Here is a 15,137-nt window from a genome sequence, read left to right on the forward strand (position 1 = left end):
TGGATATCTTAATGAGGAAGTCTAAGTGAAACAACCTAAGGGTTTTGAGGATCTTCACAGGCTAGATAGGGTGTGCAAACTAAGGAAGGCTCTTTACGGTCTTAAACAAGCCCCATATGTTTGGTATGATAGGTTGTCTTCTCATCTTCTTACTCATGGGTATACTCGTGGCTCTGTTGATAAAACCTTGTTTGTTAAGAAGGTTAAATCTCATGTTGTGATTACTCAAGTGTATGTAGATGACATAGTTGTTAGGTCTACTTCTAATTCTCTTGTGAAACAATTTATTGATATGATGACAAGTGAATTTGCAATGAGCTTGGTTGATGAATTGAACTACTTCCTTGGACTTCAAGTGAAACTAGAAAAGGATGGCATCTTCATCTCTCAAACAAAGTAAACTTGGTGAAGAAGTTTGGCCTCGAGGGTTCAAAAGCTGCTAGATCTCCAATGAGCACATGTGCCAAAATTCACAAGGACTCAAGTGGCAAGGATGTTGATCAAATTTTGTATAGAAGCATGATTGGAAGCTTACTTTATCTAACTGCCAGTAGACCAGACATCACATTTAATGTTAGTAGATGCACGATTTCAAAGTTGTCCCAAGGAGTCTCACTTACAAGCAATCAAAAGGGTTATCAAGTATGTGTGTGGCACCATTGATTATAGACTTCAATATACTCATGACACCAACACAAACCTGGTTGGGTATAGTGATGCTGATTGGGCTATTACATTGGTGATCAAAAGAGTATCTCAGGGGGAGCTTTCTATGTTGGGAACAATTTGGTCACTTGGCACAGCAAGAAGCAAAATTATGTCTCTTTGTCTACTACTAAGGCAGAATATGTGGTTGCCGGGAGTTGTTGCACTCAATTGATGTGCAGGAAACAAATGCTCAATGACTACAGTATATCTCAATCCACAACATGAGTGTAATTGATATTTCTAAGAACCTTGTCCAACATTCAAGAACCAAACATATTAACATTAGGCATCACTTCATTAGAGATCTAGTGGAAAGTAAGATACTTACTCTAAACTTTATGCCAACTGAAAAACAACTAGCTAACATATTCACTAAAGCCCTAGATAATTGAAGGTACGAAGATCTTCGACAGTCTATTGATCTTTCTGCTATGAACTAAATAGATTGAATAGCTACGCTTCCACGTTGTGTCTGTCATGGCAACATGCTCATTAGATACCTGCGTATTGTCTCTCTATATGCTTATCTTAATTGTCATACATTCATGATATTTTTGGGATTATCCTTGGATAATTATTCACTTGATGCCAATATTCTCCCTATTGTCTTGATGTCAATATTCTCCCTATTGTCTTGATAGCCTCTGAAAAATCCTGTTTCCATCATCCAAACCTTGGGGTGATTTTGGTGTTAGACATGCCTTGGTTCTATGTGATTGGTAGTGACTCTACTTACTCTGTATTCTAAACCAAGTGTCATTTCCCTTGTTCCTTTTTGTGTCTCCCCAAAAGAAAATATCAAAAAAAAAAAAAAAAATAAGGGAGTATAGGAGCATTGAAAACAACAAAGGGGGGTTTACTTCAAGTTATCATCGATAAAGGGAAAATCTCTTCAAAAGTATTCTTTCATGCAATGTCATGGGGTGTTTCAATGTCTCAAATTCCCTTCCTCGGGTCATACATCAATCTTTTCATAGTTTAGATTGGTGTTTCATAAATTATGTAGTTTCTCTCAAATGACCTTGACATCTCTCCATTGGTGTCTCACTCAAATTCTCATAAAATGTGCTCCCTTCATTCAAGGCCTTTGCCTTATTTGGAACATCTTGTCCTTTGTTTATATTATGTAGGAAGTGTTGTCTCTTAAGGTCAATGAATTTTTAAAAGCTTGGTTAAAATTGGCATGACCTTTTTGGTTAAGTGCTTGGATCTATGATTTTAAGATGGCTATCACAAATACTTTCTCCCATATCTTGACACATCACTACATGATTATGAGCTTGTATTAATCTCATTATTAATGTTTGTGTATCCCTTTGAAGATTTGTCCTTTGAGAATTGCATTGCACGTCTACTTTTTGTGTTCTTCAAATTGCATATCTCTTGGAAGCATAGATATTCAGCCTACATCTTAGTTCATTCTCTTACTGGTTGTTATGTTGTTGGTTGTCTATTGGTGCGAATCTGTAATTTTGTGTGGTAATCTTGTTCAAGAGTTTGTTCATATTACAAGCATAATTTCTGGGGGAGTTTTCGTTATGGGGGAGTTCAATCACAACCCATACATCTTTTTGTGCTTACTTGTTGCTAGTCTAATTGTTGCTACACTTTGCTTGGGCATATCCATATGTGATCTATTGCAAATTCTTTGTCCACTGTGCTCTTGTTCTATGTATTTGTTGTTAGATACCACATCACCCAGGGGAGTGGATCCTCTATGCCTTATATGTACATGCTCACATCCTATAGCACGAGGCATTTTGGGAGCTCACTGGCTTCGAGTTCCACAAAAACTCTGAAGTTAAGCGAGTTCGTACGAGAGCAATCTCAGGATGGGTGACCCACTGGGAAGTTCTCGTGTGAGTTCCTAGAAACAAAACCGTGAAGGCGTGGAGCCCAGGTCGAGATGTGACAATTTGGTATCAGAGCCACTCTGCCGTTCTATGCGAGTGTACCGACGAGGATGTCATGCCCCTAAGGGGGTGGATTGTAACATCCCACATCGACCAACGGAGAGGGGGTGATGTACCTTATATGTACATGCCCACCTCCTATAGCAAGATGCTTTTTGGGGACTCACTGGCTTCAAATTCCGTAGGAACCTTGAAGTTAAGCGAGAAAGGGGCCAGAGCATTCCCAGGATGGGTGACCCACTGAGAAGTTCTGCTATCGTGAATTCCCAGAAACAAAACCGTAAGGGCGTGGTCGGGGCCCAATACAGACAATATCGTGCTACGGCGTAGTTGAGCCAGGGATATGGTGGTGCTTAGGCTGGGATGTGACAATTTGGTATCAGAGCCAATCCCTGGTCGGAAGTGTGCCGACGAGGACATTGGGCACCTAAGGGGGGTAGATTGTTAGATCCCACATCGCCCAGGGGAGTGGATCTTGTATGCCTTATATGTACATGCCCACCTCCTATAGCACAAGGCCTTTTGGGAGCTCACTGGCTTCGGGTTCCATCGGAACTCCGAAGTTAAGCGAGTTTGCGCGAGAGCAATCCTAAGATGGGTGACCCACTGGGTAGTTCTCGAGTGAGTTCCTAGAAACAAAATCATGAGGACGTTGTCGGGGCCCAAAGCGAACAATATCGTGCTATAGTGTGGTAGAGGCCGGGCCGGGATGTGACAATTTGGTATCAGAGCCACTTTGCTGTTTTGTGCAAGTGTGTCGACAATGAAGTCATGCCCCTAAGGAGGGTGGATTGTAACATCTCACATCGAGCAACGGAGAGGGGGTGATGTGCCTTATATGTACATGCCCTCCTCCTATAGTACGAGGCTTTTTGGGGACTCACTGGCTTCAGATTCCGTAGGAACTCTAAAGTTAAGTGAGAAAGGGGCGAGAGCATTCCTAGGATGGTTGACCCACTGGGAAGTTCTGCTCTTGTGAGTTTCCAGAAACAAAACCGTAAGGGCGTGGTCGGGGCCCAAAGTGGACAATATCGTGCTACGGCGTAGTCGAGCGCGGGATGTGGTGGAGCTTGGGCCGGGATGTGACAATTTGGTATCAGAGCCAATCCCTGGCAGGAAGTGTGCCGACGAGGACGTCGGGCACCTAAGGGGGGTGGATTGTTAGATCCCACATCGCCCAGGGGAGTGGATCCTCTATGCCTTATATGTACATGCCCACCTCCTATAGCACAATGCCTTTTGGGAGCTCACTGGCTTCGGGTTCCATCGGAACTCTGAAGGTAAGCGAGTTTGTGCGAGAGCAATCCCAGGATGGGTGACCCACTGTGAAGTTCTCGTGTGAGTTCCCAAAAACAAAATCGTGAGGGCGTTGTTGGGGCTCAAAGCGGACAATATCGTGCTACAGCGGAGTCGAGCCCGGAATGTGGTGGAACTCGGGCCTGGATGTGACAATTGCAACAAATTTGACTATTCTGTGTGGTTTTCCACCTTGTCTTTGCCTTACCATGACAAAATGGAGGAGAAAAATTTTATTTATGTTTCACACCTTGCTGGCCTTTTTTACCCATGATAAATTTCACTTGTTCTTGTCAAGAGTTGTTCATATGCAGGATTCATTCCTTCGTTCTTTTCTTGAGTGTAGTTCTAGGCTTGGGGTATTTTGTCAAGGAAAGCCAAAATAGGAGACTATAAAGTCTAGTCTTAAGTGTTTGGCTTTGCTTGTCGAATATTGTATGTGTACCACATGCTCAATTTAGCTTTAGACTACATTCTCTAGTTATGGCCTACTATTGCTGGGATTGAACGTTGAATGATGTGGCTCACTTCACTTTAAAAGGTTTGGTCATGCATGTGCATTTCACTTCTATATTCTTGGTGCATTCTGTTTAGTGTTGTAGTCTAGTCTGAATTGCTCGATGTTTTTCAGTTGACTGGGCATGCATATAAAGAGCTACCTACATGGGCTTCCTGACATCTTTCTGCTGATGGTCAAATCTCAGCCCTTAATCTTTTCTGATCAACTTGTAGTACGACGAGTGTCCTTAGTTGGTGAGAAAAACAAACTGATGCTTTTAGGGTTAAAATCCTTAGCTAGGGTTCTTTTTCTTTTGGGGTTTTTACTGGTGCATATTGTTTAGAAAGAGATAGAGCATTTATGATTCCACCTTCTTCCTCCTCCTCATTTATGAAACCCTAGTTACAAAACCAAGTTCATGCATTCAACACCCAATCATTGTATATTAGTGTTGCAATGTTTTAAGGTTTTGTATTATGTTCTTGGTCTGGTTTTAAGCTTTAAATCCGTTTTTAGACCAAGCTTTGGATTCAAGTTAGATTCTTCGTTCAACTGTTTGACTGAAGAATTTGACTGGTCATTTGAATCTAGATTTTATATGCATATCATAACATCATATCATTTCATGATTTGAGTTGATACCGGTGCCACAAGGTGAAAAGCTCGGGAGGAGCTGCCATTTCGTGAAGACCGAAGAAGTTCATCTTGTGTAAGGCAAGGTTGCAAAAAGGTAAAGCTACTCCGTAGATAGGGATCTAGGATTTGAGCTTGTGTGGTCTTTGTATGAACCTTGTTTACACTAATGGATTGGACTCAATGGAGAGTCCCCAGTTTTTAACCAAGAGGTGGGTTTTTCTGGCCGAAAACATCTTGTGTTCAAAGTTACTTATATGGTGTCACACATCTCACATACACATACATGGTACATATATCTCTTGAACATGTAAATGGTATGTGACTCACAATCATGCTCACTTGACACATTAATAACTTGCAATGAACTAAGGCCTTGTTGACTAGGATAGCTTTTGGGAATTGAAATTGGTGCTTGAATCTTTGATTTATTAACTAAGAAATCTATCTTAGTTGACTAGCGGGCTTGACTAGTCAGTCCAAAGGATTAATATTTTTATATACAGGATATTATGCCTGGTACTAATTTCAGGTTTGATAGTTTATTCATGTCTACTATCCAATGTGATTCTCTTACTTAGATGATTACCTTGAATGTGATTTGGAACGACTTCCTAAATCTCATTCATATTTTGGCTAGAGATTCTTAATCATATCATAGAGCATTCTCCCTTAACGGTTTGCAAGTTAGAGATCCATTATTCTACATTCACCTGCCTCTATGGTTAAGTGGCTTAACCCTAACTATGTCGTTGACACCCTTTGATAGAGTGCATTTGACATAGTCAAAGATCAAGGACCTAACCACATGACAACTATGATGCCTTAGATCAAAGGACTATTTTGAATTATCCCAACCATGAGTTATCCTATGACATGAGTATGAGAGCTTCTTATTAATCGCGTTCAGTAAACTGATTCTCTATTGAGTACCTACATACTTGTCTTGGTGTCAGTCACACCAATGACTCAAAACTAATTACTATTCCTGAGAGAAGACATAGCACGTACTGATGTTAATGGACCGTTAATGCCCAATTAGCAATCATATATGATCATGAAACATTTAGGATATGTATACAAAAGAGAATGGTCTAATGAATCTAACTTCTTTAGTTCACATTCTCCTAATTACATATTCCTTGGATTTATTGAGATAAATTTAAACAATAATCTTTGCCCTTATGTGGGTGCAAATCCAGTCTTCCATGCTCGAAAATGTCACATTGAAATTGACTACCATGTTGTCAGGAAATTGCTTGCACAAAGAGTTCTTGCAACTCGATATACCCCATCTCACCACCAAATTGCCAATGTCTTCACCAAAGGCCTTTCACGTGTACGGTTCTCTTTCCTCACTTCCAAGCTCAATCTTCACTTTGTTTCCTTTCGCTTAAAGGGTGATCAAAAGCGTATCATGAATCTAGAAAAGAGTACCATGAATCTAAACTATTCAGCAGATACATGAATCACTTAAGGTCTGTTTGGTTTTCTACTTGAATCCAACTTTTTGGACTAAAAAACACTTTTGGTTTTACGACTTGAATACTTGTTTGGTATGACTGTTTTCAAAAAAATTCAAAACTAACTTGAAGATTAGCCTATTCCTAAAAAACCCAAAAAGTGAGTTTTAGAGTTTTTAAACTCCTAACCCACTACTTTTTCTCTCTCCTGTCCTCCCACTCCCGATTTCTCTCTATCCTATCCTACTCTTTCATTCGCTCCAAATCTCTCACCTATCTCTCTCGCATCTCTCTCCTTCTCTCTCCTTCTCTCTCCTCCCCTAAATCTCTCTCCTTTCTTTTTCCCTCCTCCCCTAGAATCTCTCCTCTCTCTGTTCTTTCTCTCTCATCTCTCTAGTTCTCTCTAATCTCCCTCTCCCCTGACCCTCCATTTGGGTTGTTATGATTTTTTTTTTCTTTTTAAGTATTAAAATTTAAAAAAAAATTTGAATCTCATACTAAACAAGTTTTTGGATCTTTAATAAAATTGTTCTTAAAACATGTTCTTAATAAATGTTTTTGAGAAATTATGAATTTTTTTTAATACTATACCAAGCAGGCCCTTATATTTGTTATTTTGTTACTTCTCTTAATTGGTTGCACAAAGACAACTTATAATATGTATATATTCAAAGCTATGTAAATAAAAAAATCATTGACATATTCTCCCAAAATACAAGCCTCTTTGTTTTCTTCACCGATTCTCTCTCTGCACTAATTCTCTCGCTCTACTAATTTCTGTTTTGCTATAGTGGTTCGGCTACCTGGAAAGATCGAACAACATTTGAACTTCCTCTAGATAACGAAGGATGAGATTAGTTAATCCAGCGACATAAACAAAGATGTGGGCTTTGAAAGTGTCGGAATTATAAATTCATTGTTGGTGAAGATAGGCCACTGGTGATTACAATATCATTGAATACTAGAATACAGGCAAACCAAAGTGAGTCAATCGCTGGTCGAAGAAACAAAAACTTCCAAGTATAACAAAACAAATGAAACAAGACATACACTTCGTTATTTTAAAGACGGCCACGTACCAATTTTATATTTTTCAGTCTTTCATGATTATTTTACAATACCATTATAGTGGATTGTTACATCCAAGGTAGGAGGTAGTAATTTGCAACGAAACATTCCCTTCATTAAATTAATCGCGTGAGGACGAGTATAACAAGAGAGAGTCCACATTCACATTGAACGTGGTAGGAAGTTGCTGCTTCCTACATGATGAGTCAATTTCATGTTATATATTTGACCCTTTTCTTAGTATGTTTTGGTAATTATTTTGGTAGAATTTTGATAATGTGCTTTATATTTTCAATATAGGACATCTGATTTCCTCTGGATCAAAACATGATCAAACGGATGAATTTTGGAGTGATTCAAATTGGAGAACGTTCGTGTGTCTCTTGGTGTGTTTGTATCAAAATTTGGGATTTTTCTACCAAGCGGTTATTTTTTGGCGATGGAATAAAGGAGCAGTGTGCAGTGCTGAAAAAATGATGTTTCTGGGCTTAAATTGCATTTTTTGAGCCCGAGATGACCTTTGATGGGTTCGTGGCCTTTTGGAGCAGTTTAGGGATCCAAAACATGGCAGTTCAGATTTTAGGCGAATTTTACCATTTAATTTAGGGTTATGTTTCCTATTTTATTCTAATATTTAGTTTCCTAGTTGGATTGGAAGACCTTTTATTAGGAGGATTTAATTTCTACTAGGTTAAATAAGCTTGGCCGGCCTATTCTTGTGTCTTCTTCTTCTCCATGCTTTCTTTGAAGAGAGGAAATTGGTCAAGCGTAGAAATTTTCAGACTTTTCCCATTCAAGGTGTTTTCGATCTTTTATTATTACAATAAAGAACTTTGTGATTTTTATTATGAATATACGTAATTGATTCTCTTTTTGCTAGGGTGAGGCCTTGAGCCTTAGCAAGAATATGTAGTTTCTATTCAATTTGCTTATGATATATGCATGTAGGTTTTCGAGTTATTAATCACTGGTTTAAACTATCTAATTGGCTTGATTCTTGATCACCATTAGGATGTTTAGAAAAGTAATTTGATGCAATTTTGGTCGGAGTTCGGTCCATGAAATTGACGAAGGCTTGTTGTGTGTGCAAGTTCACTTAGCATGAATATCACGTCTTAAGGATTGTATGATTTTTCAAAAGGTTTCACAAAACTTAATGAGTCATGCATGTTTAGATTTGATTTGAATATCACAGACGGATTGCATGTTTGATATACACTCTATATTGGGGGTCCAACTAGGCATATATTAGGAATACCTAACCTTCAAAATATGCATGTATAGGTCATAAGTAATTTGAAAGAACTGTATAGGATTGTTAAGGTGACGTCGGATCCCTAGTGCTTTCTTAATTTGATTTCTACAAAATTGTTTCCTTTTTCTTCATCGTTAATATTGCAGATTAATTTACTTTTATTAATTAAATTCGTTTTAATTTAAGTAGGTCATAAAATCAATCATCTCAATTTGTGCTTTAAAATAATTAATTGGAATTTGGTTTGCTTCGATTTATTTAATAATCCCTGTGGAGAACGACCTTGTGAGAACCATTTATACTACAATATCCTTGTCATTCTTGCAAGTATTTTAGGAGTGTTTAACCCTTTTGTGTGTGGTAAAATCCCTATCACTACACAGGAAGAAAAGCATGCATAATCCTTACTCAATTCTTTGAAAGGCTCATTAGTTTACCTGGATTTCTCCAATGAACAATGAACAATCAACTTGTCTCTTCTTCTTCCTTCAGCAGTCCTCCTTCGTGGAAGTACGATGTCTTTTTGAGCTTTAGAGGAGAGGATACACGCAGCAATTTTACAGATCATTTATACAAGGCATTGGTCGATAAGGGAATCCACTCCTTCACTGATTGCCAACTTACAAAATGAGAAGCAATATCACCAACACTCCTCCAAGCAATTGAAGAGTCAAGGATTTCTCTTGTCATACTTTCTAAAACCTATGCATCTTCAAGGTGGTGCTTGGACGAGCTCGTTGAGATTCTTCAATGTAGAGAATCAAAGCAACAAATAGTTTTGCCAGTTTTTTACAAGGTGGATCCGTCCCATGTACGAAGTCAAATAAGTAGTTTCGGTGATGCGTTTACAGAACTTGAGTGCAAATTCAAAGACAACAAGGAAAAGATCCTCGCATGGAGGAGAGCTCTTAGAGAAGCAGCAAATTTGTCAGGACATCCTTTCCGAAAGGGAGAGTACATATATCTCTTCCCCTTGCTGTGTATTTATAATTTCCTACAATAATGTCACAATTTAGTTTTGTGTTTCATTTTGAGAACTGTTATTAGAACTTCAAAAATCTCATTTTACACTCCTTACAAGTGTATTTCCCTTTTCAATTATAGAAAATTTGGAGTGCAAAATGAAATTTTTGGAGTGCCAATAACAATTCCGTTCATTTTTACTTTTTAGATCTCCAGAGCAAGCGATAGATGATTGACTTTAGTAATCACTAGTGCATATTGAAAAAAAGAACTTTCTTTTGGTAATATTGCTCTCTATTTGTGTTTTCACATTATTATCCTTGTTTAACATAAGTACAGCAAAAATAGTTCACTAATTAACCGTGTGATTTTTTTTAACTGCTAGCTCTGAAGCTACATTTATCAGCAACCATGTGAGGAGATCTTAGTCAAAGTACTTGATGGCGCATATTTGAATGTGGCCCAACACCCAGTTAGAATCCAATGTTGCGCACAAGAGGTGAAATAATTTTTAGGTGTCAGAGGGAATGATTGTCGTGTGGTTGGGATTTGGGGGATATCTGAAATAGGCAAGACAATAATTACAAAAGTTGTTTATAATGCAATTGCTCATAAGTTTCAAGGTCGTTGTTTCCTTGCTGATGTCAGAGAAACATCGACATCACGTCAAGGCGTAATCCAACTACAAATGGCTCTTCTTTCCAAAATTCTACGCAGTACATAATTCAAAAAGGATGATGCTCATCACTGAATCAGTCTTATAAAGAAACTATTGAGGCAAAAGATGATTCTCTTAATTCTTGATGATGTGGATAAATTGGAGCATTTAAACAACTTGGTTGAAGTTGATTGGTTTAGTGAGGGCAGTAGAGTGATCATAACCGCAAAAGATAGAGGATTGCTAGAATCTTATCGAGTTGAGTTGATATACGAGGTCCAAAAGTTAAAGGACAGGGAAGCTCTTGAGCTTTTAAGTCTAAATGCCTTCGGAAGAAAAGAACCTTTATATAATTATTTGAGACTCGAACGACGTGCAATAGCCTATGCTCAACGCCTTCCTTTAGCTCTTAATCTTATAGGTTTCCATTTGTGTAAAAGAAGTATCAATCGTTGCCAACCTATATTGGATAGTTATGATTCTTACGAAAGAGAACCTTATCGAGGTATTCAAAGAATACTTCGAAAAAGTTATGATGCATGGGATTATGTCAGAGCAAGTCCACTTCTAAAAAAACGCGCCATCACCCAGTCCATTTAATTCACTCAGTGAACAGTGATAGACCCCAATGAACAGTGATAGGCCAAATGCATTTCCACCCCTAAAAAAAAAATAGCCTAGTCAATTTTATTAAAAAATTATTATTTTTTATTATAAAACAATAAAAAAATTATTTTTAATTTATGACTTTATAAAAAAATATTAATAATTTCTGACAGTTTATTTATTTTTTTATATTTTTTTGGCTAAAAAATCTGGACCGTTGATCTGAAAATCGAACGGTCCTCATTGTGCCACGTCAGTAGCCATTAATTTTAAATTTCAAAAAAATTTCACCGTTGGAAATCCAACGGCCTAGGACGGGCCATGTGGCCTCCCCATCAGATAGGTGAGTGCGCCTGCGCATGTGCCTCGCCTCTGATTTCTTGTCGGCGACGCGCACCCAGTTGCGTGTGCTTCCCACGCAAGCTTGACGTTAGATGGCCCCGTTCTTTGGTCTATCGATTCTAGGCCGGCCTATGGCCTGGCTTGGGCCAGTGCCAGCCTATTAGGTTGGGCTGGAGGGTTTTAGCTGGGTGCTGGGCTATCAAGCCCCATTGGACTTGCTCTCATGCAACAAGTTTTCCTAGACATTACATGTTTCTTTAAAGGTAGAGATAAAGGCTATGTGTTATGAATATTAAGAAGTTCAAGCTCCTTGTACCTCAAGATTGTATTGAAGTAGTTGTTAAGAATGCCATCATAACTATCGAAGGTAATAAGATTTTGATGCATGGCTTGCTAGAAAAAGTGGGTAAGCATATAGTTTGGGAAGAATCGCCCACTGAACCAGGTGAGCGGAGCAGATTGTAGGATCATAAAGATGTCTACCATGTTCTAACTGAAAACAAAGTAAGTAGAAAAATATGTTCTTGCATTTGATTTCGCATGATATTGAAAAGAAAACAAAAATTTAAAACAGACATTGTCTTTTGTTTGTTAATTAAACAACATGGTTTGTTAACAATATTTCATTATTTTCTATCTTAGGGAACAAAGAAAATTAGAGGCATTGTGGTGGAGCTGCCCGAACATGACGTGATACCCTTAAATGTACAAAGCTTCTTGCAGATGGTAAATCTTGACATTTTTGTACATAATGCACTCTATTCTAGACGCATTTGTTATCTACCCAATGATTTGAGGTGGATTGAATTGGGTCTACCATTCAATATCGAACGAAAGCATACAGTTGTGTTCAATTTGCCGTCCAATTACCATCCAGGATATCTCGTTAGGTTTGATGTGTCATACAGTGGCATAAGACAATTGAAGGGATTTGAAGTACATATATGTATTTTAAATTATTTTGAACGATTACTAATTTAAATGCATATTTTATTTCCCAAAAAAAAAAAACTCAAGTGTTTCATTATATTCTTTTTAAAGCATGTGTATTTTTGTTTTGGTTTTGGTTTGACAGAATTTAGCAAAACTTTCGAATATGAATTTTAGTGGTTGCGAATTCTTGGAAAAAATCCCCGACTTCTCCAAAATCCCAAGCATAAAGCACTTGGATCTAAGTGAGTGCAAAAGTTTGGTTGAGGTTGATGATTCTATTGGATTCCTTGATAAACTTGTTGACTTGAATCTTCGTTGATGCTTTAAGCTTACGAGGTTTGCAAAAAGACTTGGATTGAGATCCCTTGAAAAGCTTTGTCTCAGTGGTTGCACAAAGCTCGAAAGTTTCCCAGAAATAGAGGAGGATAAGATGGAATCTCTAATGTATTTGGAGATAGAAAGAAGTGCATAAGAGAATTGCCTTCATCAATTGCTTATCTTACTGGGCTTCAAAGATTAGATGCAGGTGCTTGTGAGATCCTTACAAATATATATATATATATATATATATATATATATATATATATATGGGTGCCCAGAACTGATCGCAACTGATTTGGATACTTTAGATGACTACTGTGTCACATTAACGCTTCCCAAGCTAGACTATCGTGATCTTGAAGGATGCAGTTTATCAGAAATTGATTTCCTTGTGCCTCTTGATTGTTGGTTCACAATAAGAAGCCTTAATCTGTCGCAAAACAATTTTGCTAGTCTTCCCGAATGCATTAGCAACTTTATTTGACTGGTTGCAAAATGCTTCAGGATATTCCACAAGTCCTTCCACATAAATTGTTTGACTTATATCTGGATCATTGCACATCATTGGAGAAAATTCCAAAACTCCCTCCGATGCTTCGGGTTTTGGCCTTGACTAATTGCTTTAGACTAATTGGCGATGAGGTGGCAAAGTTGGAAACCAATTCGTTGAATGAGGTTCCTCTCTCTTCTTCTCAATTTCTCTTAAAATGAAAAATAATTTTATTGATACTCGAGAAGAGAAATCAAATCACGACTATTTGTAAATAGTTATCTATACATTATTTAATCTGTAGGAATCTCTTTGGTGCTCTGAATTGCAAGTTATTTGATAGGATTTTTGTACCTGAGCAAATAGGGTTAAAATCACTGAAAATATTTGCAAGAATACAAGGTAATTGTAGTATAGTTGCTCATGCTAGGTCGTTGTCCCCAAAGATTGTTTGACTAATTCGTAATTAAATCAACTCTTAATTAACTATTAGAACAGATTTTTAAATTTAAAAAGATTAAATTAACAATAAAAGAAATTTGAAAGTTAAACATTTTTAAATTAAAATCAATTAAGGGAAATACTAGGGTTTAGCCGTCACCGTTAACAATCTTATGCAATTCTATCAATTACTTATGAATTTCCACATACATGCTTTCAATGTTAGGTTTTCCTAACACATATTTTCCTCGTGATGTTCAAGTGAAAGCGTATATCTAACATGCAACCTGTATGTGATGTTCAGATCAAATATAAACATGCAAGACTCATTAAGCTTTGTGAAAACCCTTTGAAAAACCATGCAACCCTTAAGAGCATGATGTTCGCCTTAAGTGAACTTACAATTACAAATCACAAGAAGCCCTCCTCAATTTCAGGGTGATGTTCCAACAAAAATTGCATCAAATTACTTGTCTAAATATCCTAATGGTGATCAATCATTAAAATATATAGATAGTTTTAATCGCAGTGATTAATAATTCAAAGAAAGAATGCATCCATTCATAAGCAAATTAATAAAATTACATATTCATGCTAAGGTTCATGACCTAACCCTAGCAAAAGGAATTAGTTATGCATACTCATAATTAAAATCAAAGAAAATATCATTAACTAGAAAAAGAATGAAAACACCTTGTAGGTAAAAAGTCTGAAATTCTCCAACGCTTGCTAAATTCTCTCAATGTTGCGTAGAGAACCCTAATGGCTAAAAACCTTATTTATACTACTCCAAATTAAAACCCTCCTAGAAAAAAGTTTTCTTAAAACTAGGAAATAAAATAATAAAAGGATAACTAGGAATTACATTCCTATTATGACTAGGAAATCTACCCAACACAGATATTACCACTTTTCTGGACATTCAGAACTCCAAAATAGGCCCAAAACGACTCAAATTAAGGATTAGGACCTCCTCTTCAAGTTCCAAGAAGAGCCCAAATCCAAAATCCAAAATCCATCATCTTCTAGCACTGCACGCTGGGCATAAATTAATTCACGAAGCCACTCATTTGATGTAATAGCTTTTGATGTAATAGCTTTTGGAATACTTATTGTATTAAACTATTATATGTTTAATGAAGGGCAAAGCTTATTGTTAATCACTATTTATTGTATCATGTGTTTAAGCAATAAGGGAATCCAAGGAATGTATTTGATCTAAGACAGAAGTGATTTAAGTAAGTTAGATTAACGAGACCTTTCTCTTATGTTCATTCCTAAAACGTTCCTAGCCATAGGATTGCCAATTTGGCATTGACAATCCGCTAAGGTTAGTATGTGTTATGTCAACTCCAGCGTGAGTATGACTAGTCTCAAGTCATTTAGTGTTGGACACTAAGACAAACACATAGGTGCTCGAAAGAGTAATCGAGTACACTGAACAACGATCAAAAGAGAGTTCGAACATACATGTCATGTAAGAACTCGATAGTTGTAATATGCAAAGTAGTCCTTTGACCTGAGGCATCATAGATGTCTAATGGTTAG

The 15,137-nt window shown here is 37.4% G+C and overlaps 2 pseudogenes; both read left to right on the top strand.

The window, feature by feature from the left end:
* The first annotated feature begins 9,292 nt into the window (after window positions 1–9,292).
* LOC126629621 (disease resistance protein RUN1-like) lies at window positions 9,293–11,056 on the top strand (annotated as a pseudogene).
* Window positions 11,057–11,724: 668 nt separating this feature from the next.
* Window positions 11,725–13,369, top strand: LOC126629628 (disease resistance protein TAO1-like; annotated as a pseudogene).
* Window positions 13,370–15,137: the final 1,768 nt, after the last annotated feature.

Source organism: Malus sylvestris, chromosome 1 (assembly GCF_916048215.2).
Source record: "Malus sylvestris chromosome 1, drMalSylv7.2, whole genome shotgun sequence".
In the NCBI taxonomy this organism is placed as follows: domain Eukaryota; kingdom Viridiplantae; phylum Streptophyta; class Magnoliopsida; order Rosales; family Rosaceae; genus Malus; species Malus sylvestris.